General features: G+C 48.6%; 1 protein-coding gene across 5 annotated transcripts in view; it reads left to right on the forward strand.

Annotated features, from left to right (window-relative positions):
• LOC149366099 (rho family-interacting cell polarization regulator 2-like) overlaps positions 1 to 15,356 on the forward strand; it is a 146,030-nt gene that overhangs the window by 95,088 nt on the left and 35,586 nt on the right. Inside the window, exon 1 of one of the 5 annotated variants that reach the window (XM_089548526.1) lies at positions 3,947 to 4,102. The exons of the other annotated variants lie outside the window; for them this stretch is intronic. The gene's annotated coding sequence lies outside the window, so the exon portion shown is untranslated. Of the gene's footprint in view, positions 1 to 3,946; positions 4,103 to 15,356 lie in introns of those variants that run through there. 5 annotated transcript variants of the gene reach the window in all.

The raw sequence follows: 15,356 nt of genomic DNA on the forward strand, positions 1-15,356 counted from the left end.
CTGCCGTGACGACTTCCGGTGGATGTCTCGTCACACCGTTTCGGTGGCTATATCGACTTCCGCGCTATTTCGACGCAATTTCAACATTTTGCCTATACTTAATGAACTAATTAATCTAGTCACCAAACTTGGCTTCTAGGTTCATTTTTTCATCCTCTATCTGAAGCAGCCATTGGTTTTCTTCTATCTTTCTTAGTTACCGAGTTAAACGCGTGTGACACGCTTTGTTAACAGACGACAGTTTGAGCCATTAACGGCTTTCGCCTTAAAATTCCTGATTGGCTGCATAGGCGGAGGGGGCCATGCATGCCGCATGGCATGGCCCTCACAGCCTAAGCAGCCTATGTGCTCCCTTCTAGCGGTTTGTTTCAGTGAGATATAGCTCTACTTAACCTGCTTTAATCATGCACTGCCTAGGTCTTTTTCCAGCGAGAGTGTCGTTTGAGGCACGTCTCTCATACGTGCCGGGAGAATACCGCCGACGTTGCTGCTCTTGCTGTGAGAAACGCTTTCTCTCTCTTCTCTCTCTCTCTCTCACCAATGCAAGTCGTGCGTGCGCACGAGAGGGCGCGCGGGAGCCTCGTTTGGGTGTTTGCATAGGCCGAACACGGAAAGTGGGGCTAACGAGACCGTAGATCCCTTATCGCTTCTCTTACTTTGTGTTGCACGGAACGTGCTCCGTATTGCTGTGTGTGCAGAGAAAGGGAAAGGCGCACTGGCGGTGGGTCTCGTGCGTGGTCACGCAAGCTGCATGGCGGCCCCTGGTGGGCACTCTTGAAAGTGCTCTGAATGATTTGAGTGTGTTGCCTGGTGATGAGGTTAAGGCTTTGGGCGGTTAGGACGAGTACACAAACCCCCACCTGGGGTAGGCTCTTCCTTTTTCTCTCGTGAAGAGGGTGCAACGCCCGGCTCTCTTCGCGTTGAGGGGAGAGAGTGAGAGCGGGTAGTAGTGAGCGAGGGAGCTGTGTTCGGGCATGGACAGCCATTCAGCGAGGTGTAGCTGTGTTTTTTAAGGCGAAAGCCTTTAATGGCTCATACTGTCGTCCGTTAGCAGAGGGTGTCACACGCGTTTAACTCGGGAACTAAAAAAGATAGAAGAAAACCAATGGTTGCTTCAGATAGAGGAGGAAAAAACGAACCTAAAAGCCAAGTTTGATAACTGTAGATTAATTAATTATAGGCAAACATGTCGAAATTTCGAAATAGCGCGCACGTCGATATAGCCACGGGAACGGTCTGACGTCACATCCACCGGAAGTCGTCACGGTATAGTGAAAATTGTCACAGAAGTCGTCACGACATAGCGTCCTCGGCTTTCGCCTCGCAACACTTTAGTTGCCAAAGTGTCCTTGCATTTTTTTTCTAAATGTCGTTGATTGGCAACTCATGGGAACCGCAAATCGGCACAACACAGACCGCAGTGACGGTTTTTGACTGGGCGACTCGGCCTCGCCAGTGGGCCCGTGAAAGTACCTTATTATATGTGTTATAGAGCTCGCGGAGACAAACTGGTCGATTTCCGCCGAATGCGACCCTGTCCCATGGCGCAGCCGTGGTCCCCTCCTTGGCGTAGACATTGTCGCGGTTTCGTACTGGCCTCGGTGTGTAGGTCAGGTGTCCGTGACTGCCCGAGGTGTGGGAAACGCTGGTGTGGAGGCTTTTTAAGATCGTACGTCTAGATTTCTCACGGTATAAAGAGCGTGACGGCCCGCTACTAGGGAGGTGGAAAGGGATAGGAGATCATGGTATGGGGCTTGCGCGGAATATTTAAGCAGTCACATTATCCTCGCTATCGTCTTTTGTTATCCTCTCAAGTGGGTGCCACAACACGTGTATGCGGAGTTTCATTTTATTCAACGCGTATCTTTAGGAGAGTACTATAACTGCTGCACAGCATCGTTTTGGAGGTTCGGTTGTTTTTCCAGCTGGATGCCTTGTTCGAGTACTGTATTTATAGATACTTATCATAGATAAATGAATAATAATAGAATAGATAAATAATGAACAGATTTAATAATGAATAATGATAATAATGAATAGATAAATGAATAAATTGTAAATATCAGTTAGCCAAGATCTTCTAATTACTTGTCTTATTGCGATTAGTTTATTGCATTAGAGAAAATTTAAACCGTGTGATTTACGGATTGCAGTCCCTTGAAGGCTGCTCGTGGAATCTAATTAGATTGATTGGTCACCTTGGTATATATAACTACTTCCGCCGAGTACACAGTTCTTCGCAATTTTTGATCGATTTCTTTGGGCATGAAATTTTTGCGACCCACCGCGGTGACTCGGTGATTAGAGCGCTCGGTTATTGTTCCAGAGGGCCAGAGTTCAAATCCTGCCGCGGCAGCCGCCTTTCGATGGCGGCAAAACTCAAAGGGAGCCCGTGTGCAGTGCGATTTCAGTGCACTTTAGACTCACAGGCGGTAGAAATTACTTTGGAGTCTTCCACTACGCTCCTCTTTCTTCTTTCACTCCCATCTTCTTTCCTTCGCTCATGGAGCGGTTGAGGTGTCCGTCCAGAACTGACAGTTACTGTGCCATTTCCTCTCCTCAAAACCAATTTAAAAAAAGTTTTAACGCCGTTAAACCATGTATGACGTGCGAAAGCGCTTCGTTCTGAGTTAGCTTGACTATTGCCTAAATGTTACGTTAACTTGCCCTTAGAGTTCGCTTAATTCTTGCCTAGACATTGTCTCACATTGCCGTTCGAGACCATTTCTTTTAAACTTTCGTACCACGTGACTTACTGCACAATTTCCTCTCCTCAAAGCCAATAAAAAAAATTGAGTACGACGTGCGAAACCACTTACTTGGTTTCGAATTAGCTTGACTATTGCCTAATCATTGCCTTATCTTACCCTTCGAATTCGCTTGATTCTTGCCTTGACATTGTCTTCCATTGCCCTTCGAGACAATTTCTTTTAAACTTTTGTACCACGTGACCTACCCCTAGCCACACAGCATCCAAGTCATTTAATCTAAAAGGTCAAGGGTCAGAGGTCGAGGCTTCAGAGACCCTTCGGCTTTTTCAGGATTGCCATAGTGGGATACAGCTCAGGAACGAAGCGGCTTTTCCTCGTCAAAGGAACCCCTTCAAGGTAATGGCGTCGGCAGATTCTCATGAACCTGTTAGCGTGACAGTGCAAGGAGCGGCGTGACAATACAGGGAGGGGACTCCCCGACCATGGAGGAAGGGGTCTTTCATCTGCCTTTCATCTGCCACTACCTGCATTGTCGCGTTACCAGGCTGATGAGAATTGGCCGACGCCATTGGCTGGAAGGGGGTCCTTTTGAAGGGAAAAAGCCGCTTCTTTCTTTAGTTGTATCCGGCTATAGTTTTCGCAGGAAACAAATTTTTGGCGAATTTTGACCCTGCTTTGGGGTTTCCGGGGCAGGTAACTTTCGCATGCACTTGTTATTTTCAGCACCAAATACCCGCTGCTTATAAGGCACGTCCTATATGGTCTCGCTCCTACAGGTCTCCTTGTTGTCGCCGTAATCGCTTACCGCTGGCATTTTTTCTTACCGTCTTATCACAATCTAGGTCAACCTAGCGGACAAAGGGGGCGGCGTCGCTCGCGCGTCTGCAGACAAACGACGTGATGGATTTGTCGCTCGCACTCGCGCTCGTTTCTCTAGTTTCGGTGACCTTTAGGCGAGCACTCTCGGCGTAGCGAATCCCCACTCTGCCTGCACAACGTGCTCTATCGACGGGGGTAGCTGTATAGCTGTCTCTACCTCTGTGTGTTCTGTCCTCTCTCCGACACGTGAGCGCACCGCGACGAGTTGCAACTCGACGCCACGGCGGCGACATCTCGGCTGTCCCTTCCCTCCTTTCCCCGGTCTGGCGTACATGGAAGGATGCCAAAGGGATGGGCCTTCGGCGGGGGAAAAAAAGCAAAAAAAATATGCCGCGCGCGGTAATTTGGCGTTTGCGCAGTTTTGTTCGCGGCGGCGCGGCGACGTCTGGCAGCTTTTGTTTGCGCTCGCCGGTCGGAATCCATCTGGTCACGTGGTGGTTAGACGTAACAATCGCCCGGGTCTGGCATATCGAACACCGCGCTGGACGCTGAGCAAAACGAGGACAGTTTCTGTGAGTATATGCATGCGTATTTCTCCGTATCGGGAGTATCGAGGTTTTGTCACTTATGAAAAGGGAGATCTAGGAACGTCTAGAAACATCTAGGAATGGTTTTAAACAGCATGCCGTTTCGCATTGGTTGCTCTGGTTTGCTGTTTCAGCAAGAGGTGTGACGTCAGGCGCCGTGGTTATGCTGCCCCTCCTTTTATATCAGCTTGTTGGCTCTAAGGCTGTGAAGTTTTATAAGTGCTCGCCGCATATTTCGAGGACATTCCGTGGCATCTCAAGACAGGCGTATGCAACTGTATACGGGAGAACCCGGAAGGCGTGTGTTCAACGTGGGAGTTCGATGGAAAGGGCGGCTCTCTCCCCCCCCCCCCCCCTTACAGTTTCGTGTAGCTGTTCTCTGCGAGATGTTCTGCTTACTTTGTTAAATTAATGGCTCTGGGTATGAGCGACTATATATAAAAAATCCCTTTCCTGTTATTGAATACGGATGTAACGGTCTGGGATGAATTGCTGGAATAGCGTGGCCGTGGCTTAGTCATTTAAATCAGTCGTTTGACTGCTTCGCGATCTCATTCCCTCTACTGTATCGGCACTTCGGTGTATCGCTGGCAGACTTTCCTGCTCTTGTACGCAGGAATGTATTGTGGACGCCTTGCATAGTTTTTCAAGTAACGCGAAGCAGTGAAAGAACGCTGACACACCTGGGAAAATACCTCAGAATACCAAGGCCATTGTGAACGTCAGCTTTACTTCTGCGTAAGTTTCCCTCTTTTCCGTCTGCTCTGTATTATTCTGTTCCGTCATGAGCCCCGCCACGGTGGCTCAGGGGTTATGGTGCTCGGCTGCTGACCCGAAAGACGCGGGTTCGATCCCGGCCACGGCGGTTGAATTTCTTTGGAGGCGAAATAATAGAGGCCTGTATGCTGTGCGATGTCAGTGCACGTTAAAGAACCCAAGAACCCCGGGTGGTCGAAATTTCCGGAGACCTTCACTCACTATGGCGTCCCTCATAGCCTGAGTCGCTTTGGGACGTTAAACCACACAAACCAAGCACAATATATACATATATATATATATATATATATATATATATATATATATATATATATATATATATATATATAATCTCGAAGTATACACTTCGTTACAGGAAGCATTTACTTGTCGCGACATTTCGATCGGAAGACAGATCATTTTGATGAGTATACTGTATATATGCATGCTTGTATACTCGCTGCACTCACTGGCGTCCAAGGCAGAGTAGGAGAGCGCGGTCAACTTTCTCCCAAAGAAGCGCGAGTGGCCGTCCGCATTCCAGCTGCCCTTGGATGCTTGCCGTGCCCTCGGGGGAGGTTACATAGGAACGTACACACAAACACCACTCTCCATTGCTAGCCAGCGCGCCTTTGTTTCCAAGGCCAGCCGGCTCTTCTTCCCCGCCCTCGTCTCCGAGTAACCGAGCGCCCACTGGCGCTGCTCCTGCAGCGGTGGTTGCGTGTTCGCGTGCCTACGCGCCAAGACGACGCATCTTCCTCGCCTACTCGCCCTTCTCTCGGGTGCGGTCCGCTTGAGCTTTTTGTCTAAAGCTCGCTAAGCAGAGCGCGACGGCATTTGGCTCACGCACCCCAAAGTACGCCTCGTTTGCCTGAAGAACAAAACAAAACAAAAAAAGACTAGTTTTCATTTGCGTGCGTATGTGTTTCGCTAAGCCTACTCCCGTCGTCGTCGTCGCGGCGCGTGGGGATCGCGACGCGCTTGCTTGCCCTGGTGGTGCACCCACATTTTCTCCAGAACGAAGAGGTGTGTGTTACCTGAAGGAAGAGGCGGTTCGCGTAAAAAAGCAGGGGCGCTTGAAAATCCCCCTTGCGCGCGACGACCTTGTATCACTGCGTGTGCGAAGGCGTGTGTGTTTTAAAGTTCGTCCGAACAGCAGGTGTGTGTGTGTGTGTTCGCAAGGAAAGGTTTGGGTGTTTAAAAGAAAAATAGTGTCCTGAAATATTATGATCGCGTCGTTGTGCCATGTGGTGCATTCGCCATTTTTTTTTTTTTTTTGATAGCGTGGAGTTCTTCTGTAGCTCCCGTTGTTCGCGAACTGAGGCGAGCATGGCCCGGGAACCGTGGCGAACATGGCGGCGAACCATGCAGAGGGCGAACATGGCGCCGAAACTGAAGCGAACTTTTTGGTTGGCTTACTGCTAGCATCGAATGGTATATAGTCGGATACAACTCAAGATTGAAGCGGCTTTTTCCCCAACAGAGGATTCCCTTCTGGCCAGTGGCGTCGGCCGGTTCTCATGAACCTGCCAGCGTGACGATGTAAGGAGTGGCATGACAATGCAGGGATATGCGACTATCCGCTTTCATCTGCCACTCCCTGTATTGTCACGCTAGCAGGGTCGTGAGAATCGGCCGACGCCATTGGCTGGAAGGGGGGGTCCTTTGAAGGGGAAAAACCGCTTCGTTCTTGAGTTGTACCCGACTACAGTAGTCAGCCAACCGGGTAGAGATTCAAGCTCTTGCAGAAACCTAGCGAATACCGCGGAAATGACGCAAATGAACGAAGAAGTTATTAGTTGCGCCACTGCTCTTACCGGCAATCAAACCGTGCCTCTCTAGCGATTCCTGACAAGAGGTTCCGTTTTTTTATATATCCCAGCCTTATTCTTTGGCTGTATGAATGAAAAAGAGTTTGTTCCTGGCCACACCAGAATAATTCAGCAAAGTATGATGTTTGTGTCGTGTGCCGATTGCATTCGTGGTATACATGTCATCTTGTCACAGGACGCGGAAACCATTATTATCTGGGAACTCCAGTAAATAGCCTTTGTACGTAATCTTTTCTCGACCGATCAGTATATGAGCTAGGAGATATTTTTCTATACGTTGGAGGGTTGGGGGGCGGGGGATGATATCATGGAGAGCGTAGAACGAGTATATTTTTGTATTCCCTGTGTACTTCCTGGTTCGCAGGGGTATTTAGCTGAGTCGGATGCTCAGGAATTTTGTGTAAGTTGACAGATAGCTTTATCAGCTAGCAGAATATAATATAGTTGTGCAGTTTTATCTTCTGAGTCAGTAGGTACATATTTTTGTCTCTGCGATGGGTGCGAACTCGCGTCAGTGATAACAATGGCGATTGTACTGCGTGAGACTGACAGAAGAATGGGTTTGTAATCAAGATCGGGTATACTAATACCGTATATTTATTTCACTTTTATGATTTTTGTGCGTTTAGATGCGAAGAATTAACGTCGGTTGCCCTGGACGATAGCCGTAGGGGGCTCGGGGGAAAAGCGAACTGTGAAGTTTAGGCTTAAACTGCACTCGCTGGCGAGCATATAGCATTACGACTGACCCGAAACTAGGTTGCGATAAGGTTATAGGCTCGACTACAGTCTCAAGAAGAGCTTTCGCTGATTTGCTATAACTTTTTCTATCTCTCATCATTCCTCCAGTCGTCGTGACTGACCTCTCTTTACTTCTGCGACCACGCTGGTGTATGTGTTTAGTCGTGACTCTAGTGGGTAATTGGACGTCTGCGATGCGAAGAGCACGCCGTAGTCTAATTAGAACACTGCCTTATCTCAAACTTCACCCGCGCGCTGTGATTTGCGTCGGTGTCGTCTGTTCACGCCGTTTTCAATTCAGTCTGCCTGACCTACTCACGCAAAGAAAGAAAACACCATGAATATTCTGCATGCAAAATGGGACTATTTTGCTCCAACATAGCCTATTTTGTATTTTTCTTTCTTGCAAGCGGCAGCACTAGCGCGAAACGCCAGTACCCCGAGATAAGCCAGTTTGGACACCCCGTAGCCCTAGGGCGTCCAATTTTAGAGGCCACGACACGCAGTATGTAGCGGAGTGATTACCTGTTCCCAGTGCATCGATCTCGATCGCGGAAGGTCTGGTGGATTCTGTACAAACTGTGTACACGATCCTGTTACTTCGTGTACTCTAAATCTCTCGCATGATACCTCTGGGCGTATGCGCACATGGCGATTTGCGATGAGCTTTTTGTTTTGTTTTTTTTTCACTTCGATTTTATTGCGTTCACACCGCCTTCTTGTAATCGCCCCCCCCCCCCCCCCCCCCCCCCCGTTCTCTAGCTTCAATCGCACCGCCTTTTTTTAATCTCACTTTGCCTCCGCGCTTTAGGCGTTCCTCAGTCCCATCCATGGCCTTGGTGCAATACCGATGCTCACCTCGGCTTATAGCGCGTCGCCCCGTTTCTTTGGCCGTAGTGTGAGAATGCCCGTGTTTCTCAAGGCCCGTGATGCTGCGTAAGCGGCGTAGATGCGGGCCACTCCGCCGCCAGGTCTGGCGTCTAACAACGTGGGTGAATGCAGGCGGGTGTATAGCTTGGCTCATGGTCGTTATCTGCCTCGCGGAGTCGTCCCAGTGGTTCCCCCTCCGCGGTGTCGAAAGACATCCGGTCGTTCGTTGGCGTGTAGCGCGTCTTTGCGAGATGACGACCCGTTCGAGGGGGAGAGTGGGTGAGAAGAAGAGAGACGGCGACGGTGGATAAACATATTGTTTTCACCTTGTTTGGCATTGACAGGAGGCGAGAGCTATGCACACGCGGGTGCAGTTCGGGACTTGGAATTCGCTTGCGTGGTAATCTGTGGAGCCAATTAGACTGTTTCGAACTGATTTAATGAGGTGCAGCGCAGCTCACTAATTGAGGTACGCGGCGTTAAGGAAACCTCCGCGGTTTCCTTTGCCGGGTATACCCTAGAGGGTTCCCTAAGAGGGCCGTCTAGCGTGTTCCCTAGCGGGTTCCAAAGAGAGTTCTTCAGCGGGTTCCAAACAGTTCCTCAGCGGGTTCTTATTTTCTTGGGCTGTAAATAATGAGGGGCGTTAATTACATGAGACGCTGGGATTGCATATGTATAATAGTGCACGGTTTTGTAATAAGGGAGTAATTACTCATTGACGTCCACCCAAGCGCAGCCATACGGCTACTAAGGAAAGCTATAGAGCTTTCTCAGAAACTTAGCAGTTAAAGAAAAATTCGTCCTAGTCCGAGGTTCAAACCCGGAACCGCCGCTTCACCGGAGCAGTCGCTCTACCAACTGAGCTAACCGGGACGGCAAGCGTATGGTAGGGCGGAACGGAATTGCTCAGTAATTCGAAGTGGGAACAGTGTTGGTCAAATGTTTAAGGGAAACCCCCAAACTGGGGTAGATTACTCCCTTATTACAAATCTACTCCACCTTGAAGGTTTCCTCTAAACATCTGACCAGGGCATGGTTCTGTTTTTAAACCGGTTGTGATATTAGTTCAGAAAAATTTGAACGAAAGGTGATGGCTGCAGATGAACTGTGGGGTAGCCCGTTTGTTCTGCTCGTGAATAACTAGCTCAGATCGTAACGTTCTGCGAACGCGATCGTGATCTCACGTTCTTGTGCTGTTGTGCTGCTATCCGTTCCGTGCAGCTGTGTTACACTTTTGTCAAGCGGTGTAGTTGCATTGGTCGCTGCGGTGTTTTTTGTGTCCACGCGTCAGCGTACACTGTAAACACGAATGCGCCTACATGGGAGTAAGGAGAGAGTAAGCTGTCATCTAGCACACTCCCTAAAAAAGGGTGTGCAGCTTACTCCCTCTTTACTCCTTTTTTGTGTGTATTAAACACTTGCATAGTTATACGTACACTGTGCTGCTGTGTCGCGTCGGTGGTGCATCGTTCATAACGGATTAATGTCGTGCTTTGTTCATGTTTGTGCATTAGCGAGTTGTTAGAGTTGGTAGCGAGTTGTTAAAGAGTTGGTAGCGAGTTGTTAGAGTTGGTAGCGAGTTGTTAGAGTTGGTAGCGAGTTGTTAAGTAGTTGGTAGCGAGTTGTTAAGTAGTTGGTAGCGAGTTGTTAAAGAGTTGGTAGCGAGTTGTTAGAGAGTTGGTAGCTAGTTGTTAGAGAGTAGGTAGCTAGTTGTTAAATAGTTGGTTGCGAGTTGTTAAGTAGTTGGTTGCGAGTTGTTAAGTAGTTGGTTGCGAGTTAAGTAGTTGGTAGCGAGTTGTTAAAGAGTTGGTAGCGAGTTGTGAAAGAGTTGGTTGCGAGTTGTGAAAGAGTTGGTTGCGAGTTGTGAAAGAGTTGGTTGCGAGTTGTGAAAGAGTTGGTTGCGAGTTGTGAAAGAGTTGGTTGCGAGTTATTAACGAGCTGTACAGCCTCGTTGTACAGCCCCGTTCTGTTGTCTTGCCTCTGTGTTGTCTGTGCCGGCTGTGAACGATCATAGGTGGAAAGTCCTTTCGAAGATCGCTCTTGCATACCGATTTGTGCAACGTCGAAACGCGCGAGCCATTTTCCACCCTGTGCGCTCCCTACACATACGAGGTCTTAGCTCGTGTCGCTCGCGTGCATTATGCGCTCGCGCAATCTCCGCGTTAGGAATGCTGGTTACAACAGGAGGGGACGCTCCGATAAGGTGTAACCTCGCGCTGGGCTTTTCACAATCCCGACTCCTCCGGGAAGCTTTGCACTCTTGTCGTTCTGTAGTGGAGGAGCGTATGGGCGAGCACTTCTTTGCTGCATCCCGATAAGAAACACTCGTAAGGCCACTCTCCCTGCCCGCAATTTTTTTTTCTTGCGCTCTTAAGGTGAGAGCTGCCGCATTCTATAACGTCGGTGCGCTTGAGCCCGTGTTGCTATGGTGAGGATATTTCGGGCAGGAAAAGATAAGTACATTGGGGACGCGTTGCCCGAAGTTGCCGTATCGATTTCCGGCTTGCTTTTTTAGTGGGGCAAGACGGAGAAGCGTCCGTCTAGATTAGTTGGCTTCTTCGGCCACTTCTGCCTTTCTCTCTTATTTTCTGCAGCAGTTTTGTGGCCGAAAGCGCTCAAATGGAGCACAGCATCGCTACTTCGTATAGTTGGGTTCAGACGTGTGATGTAGAGCAGGCGATAATTTATTCTTTCTTGTCTTCCACGCTGTACTGCTTGCCTGAAAATTTGGTTGGAGTGGATCGGCATAGAAAGGGATGATGTCTTTTCGGAAAAAATCTTGGAGCGGTGCGCTTCATGATGCGTACGGCATAGGGACTAGAACAAGACAGATTGTGTAAGTATATAAGGATAATATTGCCACTGTACAAAAAAATACAGGACGTTTGACCAGGGTAGATAAGTAAATAATTTCTTGATACACCTTAGCCACCTTCTCCTTTCTGAGAAGGCGGAGGTTTTTTTATCTGATTGGTTGGGAGGCTCAACATCCTTGCCCAGCCAAGGATGGCTGCTGAGTCTACCCGACCTTCTATAAAGCTTCTACTATTAGCCAGTTATAAAATTTAATTACTCTGTCATCGCTAGGTAATACAAACCAGTGTTTTAGTCCCTCTACACCACTGATGACTTTGATATTGTATAAAATTCAGCAAAAAAAACATTTTCCCTACACCTTGAGCTCGGCGTATGATGGCCTTAGTTGCCTATGTGCCATAAAACCCAACACAACAAAGATAAGTAAAGATAAGCTGGATAAGATAAGCTGGAAAGGGTGCCTGTGGGCGCTGGGCACTACCTGATTTACCGGGCTTGACGTTAAATGCAGATGTCCTTTTCGGAATAGATCTACCACAGAAATAAAATGTTCGACAAACCGATATTACAACTCCGTAAGATGGCTAAAGATGAAATTAGAGAAGTCTTATTCGACGGCACCAAGGGAGGCGTTCTTTAGGACAATGTGCAGAAGACAATAGCTTGACGACGTCGACGATATTTGCCGTTGCTGCCTATAAGATTGGGAAATGATGGAGCAGATTTCGATATAACGTCCTCGCGCCTTAAATAGACGAGGCGGCCAAAGAGATCCGGAATGACTTGGGATTCAGTTATAAGCTTGCGTGTAGTCCATTTACAGAGATTGGAGGTAAGAGGAAATCAACATTGTTGCGAGAGGATGGGAATGTAGATTATCCCGCATGTGAGGAGATTATCCTGGCGAGATGAAAAAAAGTAGTGTGACGAGTTGAACGTGACAATTGTCACTGGAAGCCGGTAAATATCCCAATCTCACGCACCCCACGATGGGCGTGCCTTCTAGCATGCGTTGCAAAAAAAAAAAAGGGGGGGGCATGGGCACCTGTATTCATTAAAGCGTTGTCATTTAGCAAGAAAGAAATGACGGTACTCATCGTTCAGATAAAACTGAAATCCGAAATACCTGTTTATGACCTTCTTTTTTTTTTTTTCATCGTTGAAGATGACAACCTATCGGCGTTGAACGAAAAATGCATCCGAAAGGTTTATACCATTTTATGTGGATATAGAAGCGTCTTAAAAGCAACACCAAGTCCGACGTTGCTAGAGGCATAGAAAAAAAAAAAACTACGACGAATAAATTTGAACTGTAATCGAATCTGAAATCTCACCTCCTGTACATTTTTCACCGCGCGCGCAGAATATTCCACGTTTTCCTAAACAGAACGTGCTCATTCAGCATCTCTCTACGTGCGAGGAAGTTGAGGAAAGGGCCGGATTTTTCGCGCGCGTTGTAAAGAATGTGCCGGGGTTAGAAATTTTTTTCTTATAGTTTTTGTCCTCGTTCGCTTTTAGTTCGCTTTGCAAACTGCCCCGGAAATATATTTGTGACACAGAGACGACACGAGCGGCTTCTCCCGATATTGAAGTTTGTCCTGCGTTTTCGTCGTTTGTTCTAGTTTGATATCCACGTGTTTCCTGCTACGCCGAACATGTGCGATGGGTATCGCTTCGCGTCTACACGTGTTCAACTGCATGGTGGCGTCGCAACCTGGTACGACTACAGCGCCACTGCGGAAACAGACGAAGTTTATCCGTCGCGCCGCATCGCGAAATTCGGCTGCCTCCGAGATTCAGGATGCGGTTCGTCTCTTCTCTATAGGCAGCTTGTCGGAGGCCATGCTTTGTCATTCGTTCCTTTTGCCGCTTCCCGGGCTGTGCCGGGTGTTTGCGGAATTAAATGCGTATACAGAAGCTCTGAGGTGGCCAAAGGTACAGTAGCAAGAAGGCGTCTAAAGGCACGAATTAAGGGAATCAAATGGGGCAGCAAACCAGACAAAACGGTGAAAAGGAGATCAGGAAGTGAAGGGAGGAAAGACTGTGGGTTAGTTTAGCTTAGGTCAGACAGTCACAGAACTACCCTAAACGCGTGAGCAGGAGTGTTAAGAGCTTAAAAAGAGAGGACTCTGTGGTATTCATGACGTACTGCTTCATGGCATGAAAAAGAATTAGCGAGAACTTGAAATTCATGAATTCCTTTATTTCACTGAGATGTCGCGCCGTCTCTGACATTTACGTGAATCGAGAGCAACTGCTTTGAAGCACTGAAATGAATGCACGAACAGTGCGATTCAATAGCTTTTTGGAGCCTGTATCCTATCTGGAACACAGTGCGCGAATGTTGTTAACCAGGCCCCCTGCAGCATCGCCACTACGTGCTTGGCCTCTCGTAATTCATCTGGAGTAGGGCCAGAGCTCGAATATATGTGACGTCACGATAAGGCTTCTTTGGAGTGCTTATCTCGGGCAGAGCTGGTCGTGCTTCTAAGCACACGATGATGCGACCGTATGAAAAGGAAAGTTGCGAATTTGAACTTAATGTCTCCACCTCCCCAAAAGGCCGATGGCCAACGTTGTCGGTTACTGGTTGCAATGGGGCCAGAGTGATATAGACTCAGTAGTTGAGTGGGGTGCGCTGCGGTAAGTTAAGGTACAGCAACCAATCGAAAGAACGCTCCAACGGGGCCGTTTCAGGTTGCGCGCTATGCTGATTGACTGCGGTGAAGTACTGTATAGTTGATACTCTGCGCGGCAAGACGGCACCTGTTGGTTTAGGTAAACCGTACAACGTTGTCGACTCTGCAGACGACAGCCTTACAGCATAAGGAAAAAGCCAGGGCGCAAAACCGGCGCGGGTGCGATCTTCGTCTGCGTGTATCAGACTCTTCGCTGTCCGGGATCGAAGCAGACGACACCGCTACACTCTAAACGTGCAAAACCAGCGCTTGGTGCCATGTTTAGAGAGGGAGAGAGAAAAGAAAAACGTGTAATTGTAGCGATACTACAGCTCGTCAATACAGGCGCCCCTCACTGAACTGCGCGCTTTTCGTGGAGGAAGCGATAAGAGCAGTTGGAGACGCTTCCAACGAATGTGGAGAAAAGGAAGGAGGGGAGGGCGGAGGGGGACAATCGCGCTCGATGAATTCCACAGCAACGAGGCGCCCCGATAAGCCAGCCACGCGTTCGCGGTTTGCGTGTGCGTGCGTGCTATGCTAAAGAACCACTCAACGTCTGTATGGCGGTGCAGAAAAGGTCTTTATTGAACAGCACTCGTACTGCCCTTTGCGGCGTTCGCTGCTGGCTCGTGTAGGAAATTTTCGCCGTCGGTTCTTCGCGATAAGCACGGCCTCGCTTTTGTGTTTTTGTTTTCTCGGTTCGTGTGGGTCATGGATGCGGTATATGGAGCCTGCGGCTATAACGTCGTGCCGATCGCCTTTTTTATATTATACGCGGGAGGAAGCGCAGCAAAAATGACCTAAAGAGGGCGCGGATGCGTTTTTTGTCCACGCGAAGGAAAAAAGAATTGAGTGCGATAAACGAAGTAGCAGCAAAACCGTGGTAGGCTTCTTCCGCCTGTTTGTGACGTCACTGGCGGAAGACGTAGGTGAGGAACGGGGGCACTTGCAGGCTTGGCGCCAGGAAGAGTATTTCTCGATGGATCAGTGAGACGCATGAAATATATCGAGGGCATTTCGATCAGGTCATTGTAAAACTGCTCATCGGGGGAGCCTTCCGCTATGCTCGTCTCGTATACCCATTTTATGCGATATCAATCCATGACGTTTTATTCTATGACATTCCATGGCATCACATTTCGTACCAAGCCAGTTATGCCATGTCGCACGTACCTTGCCATACCTGTCCATACATGCATACGACACTATAATCGGATACAACTCAAGAACGAAGCAGCTTTTCCCCGACAAAGGACCCAATTCCAGCCAATGGCGTCGGCCGATTTTTATGACCTGCTAGGGTAACAATGCAGGGAGGGGGCTCGTTACGTTGCGCATCGTTACGCATCGTCACCCTAGCAGGCTCATGAGAATAGGCCGACGCCATTGGCTGGAAAGGGGTTCCTTTGAGGGGGAAAAGCCGCTTCGTTCTTGAGTTGCACCCAACTATACCGTACGTCGCAAGAGTAGCAGAGGGCGGCAGAAAGTTAGGTGCATTGGGCGGATGAGATTAAGAAGTTTGTGAGGATAGGGTGGCCGCAGTTG

The sequence above is a fragment of the Amblyomma mixtum genome, chromosome 1 (assembly GCF_055824585.1).
Source record: "Amblyomma mixtum isolate Tamu chromosome 1, ASM5582458v1, whole genome shotgun sequence".
In the NCBI taxonomy this organism is placed as follows: domain Eukaryota; kingdom Metazoa; phylum Arthropoda; class Arachnida; order Ixodida; family Ixodidae; genus Amblyomma; species Amblyomma mixtum.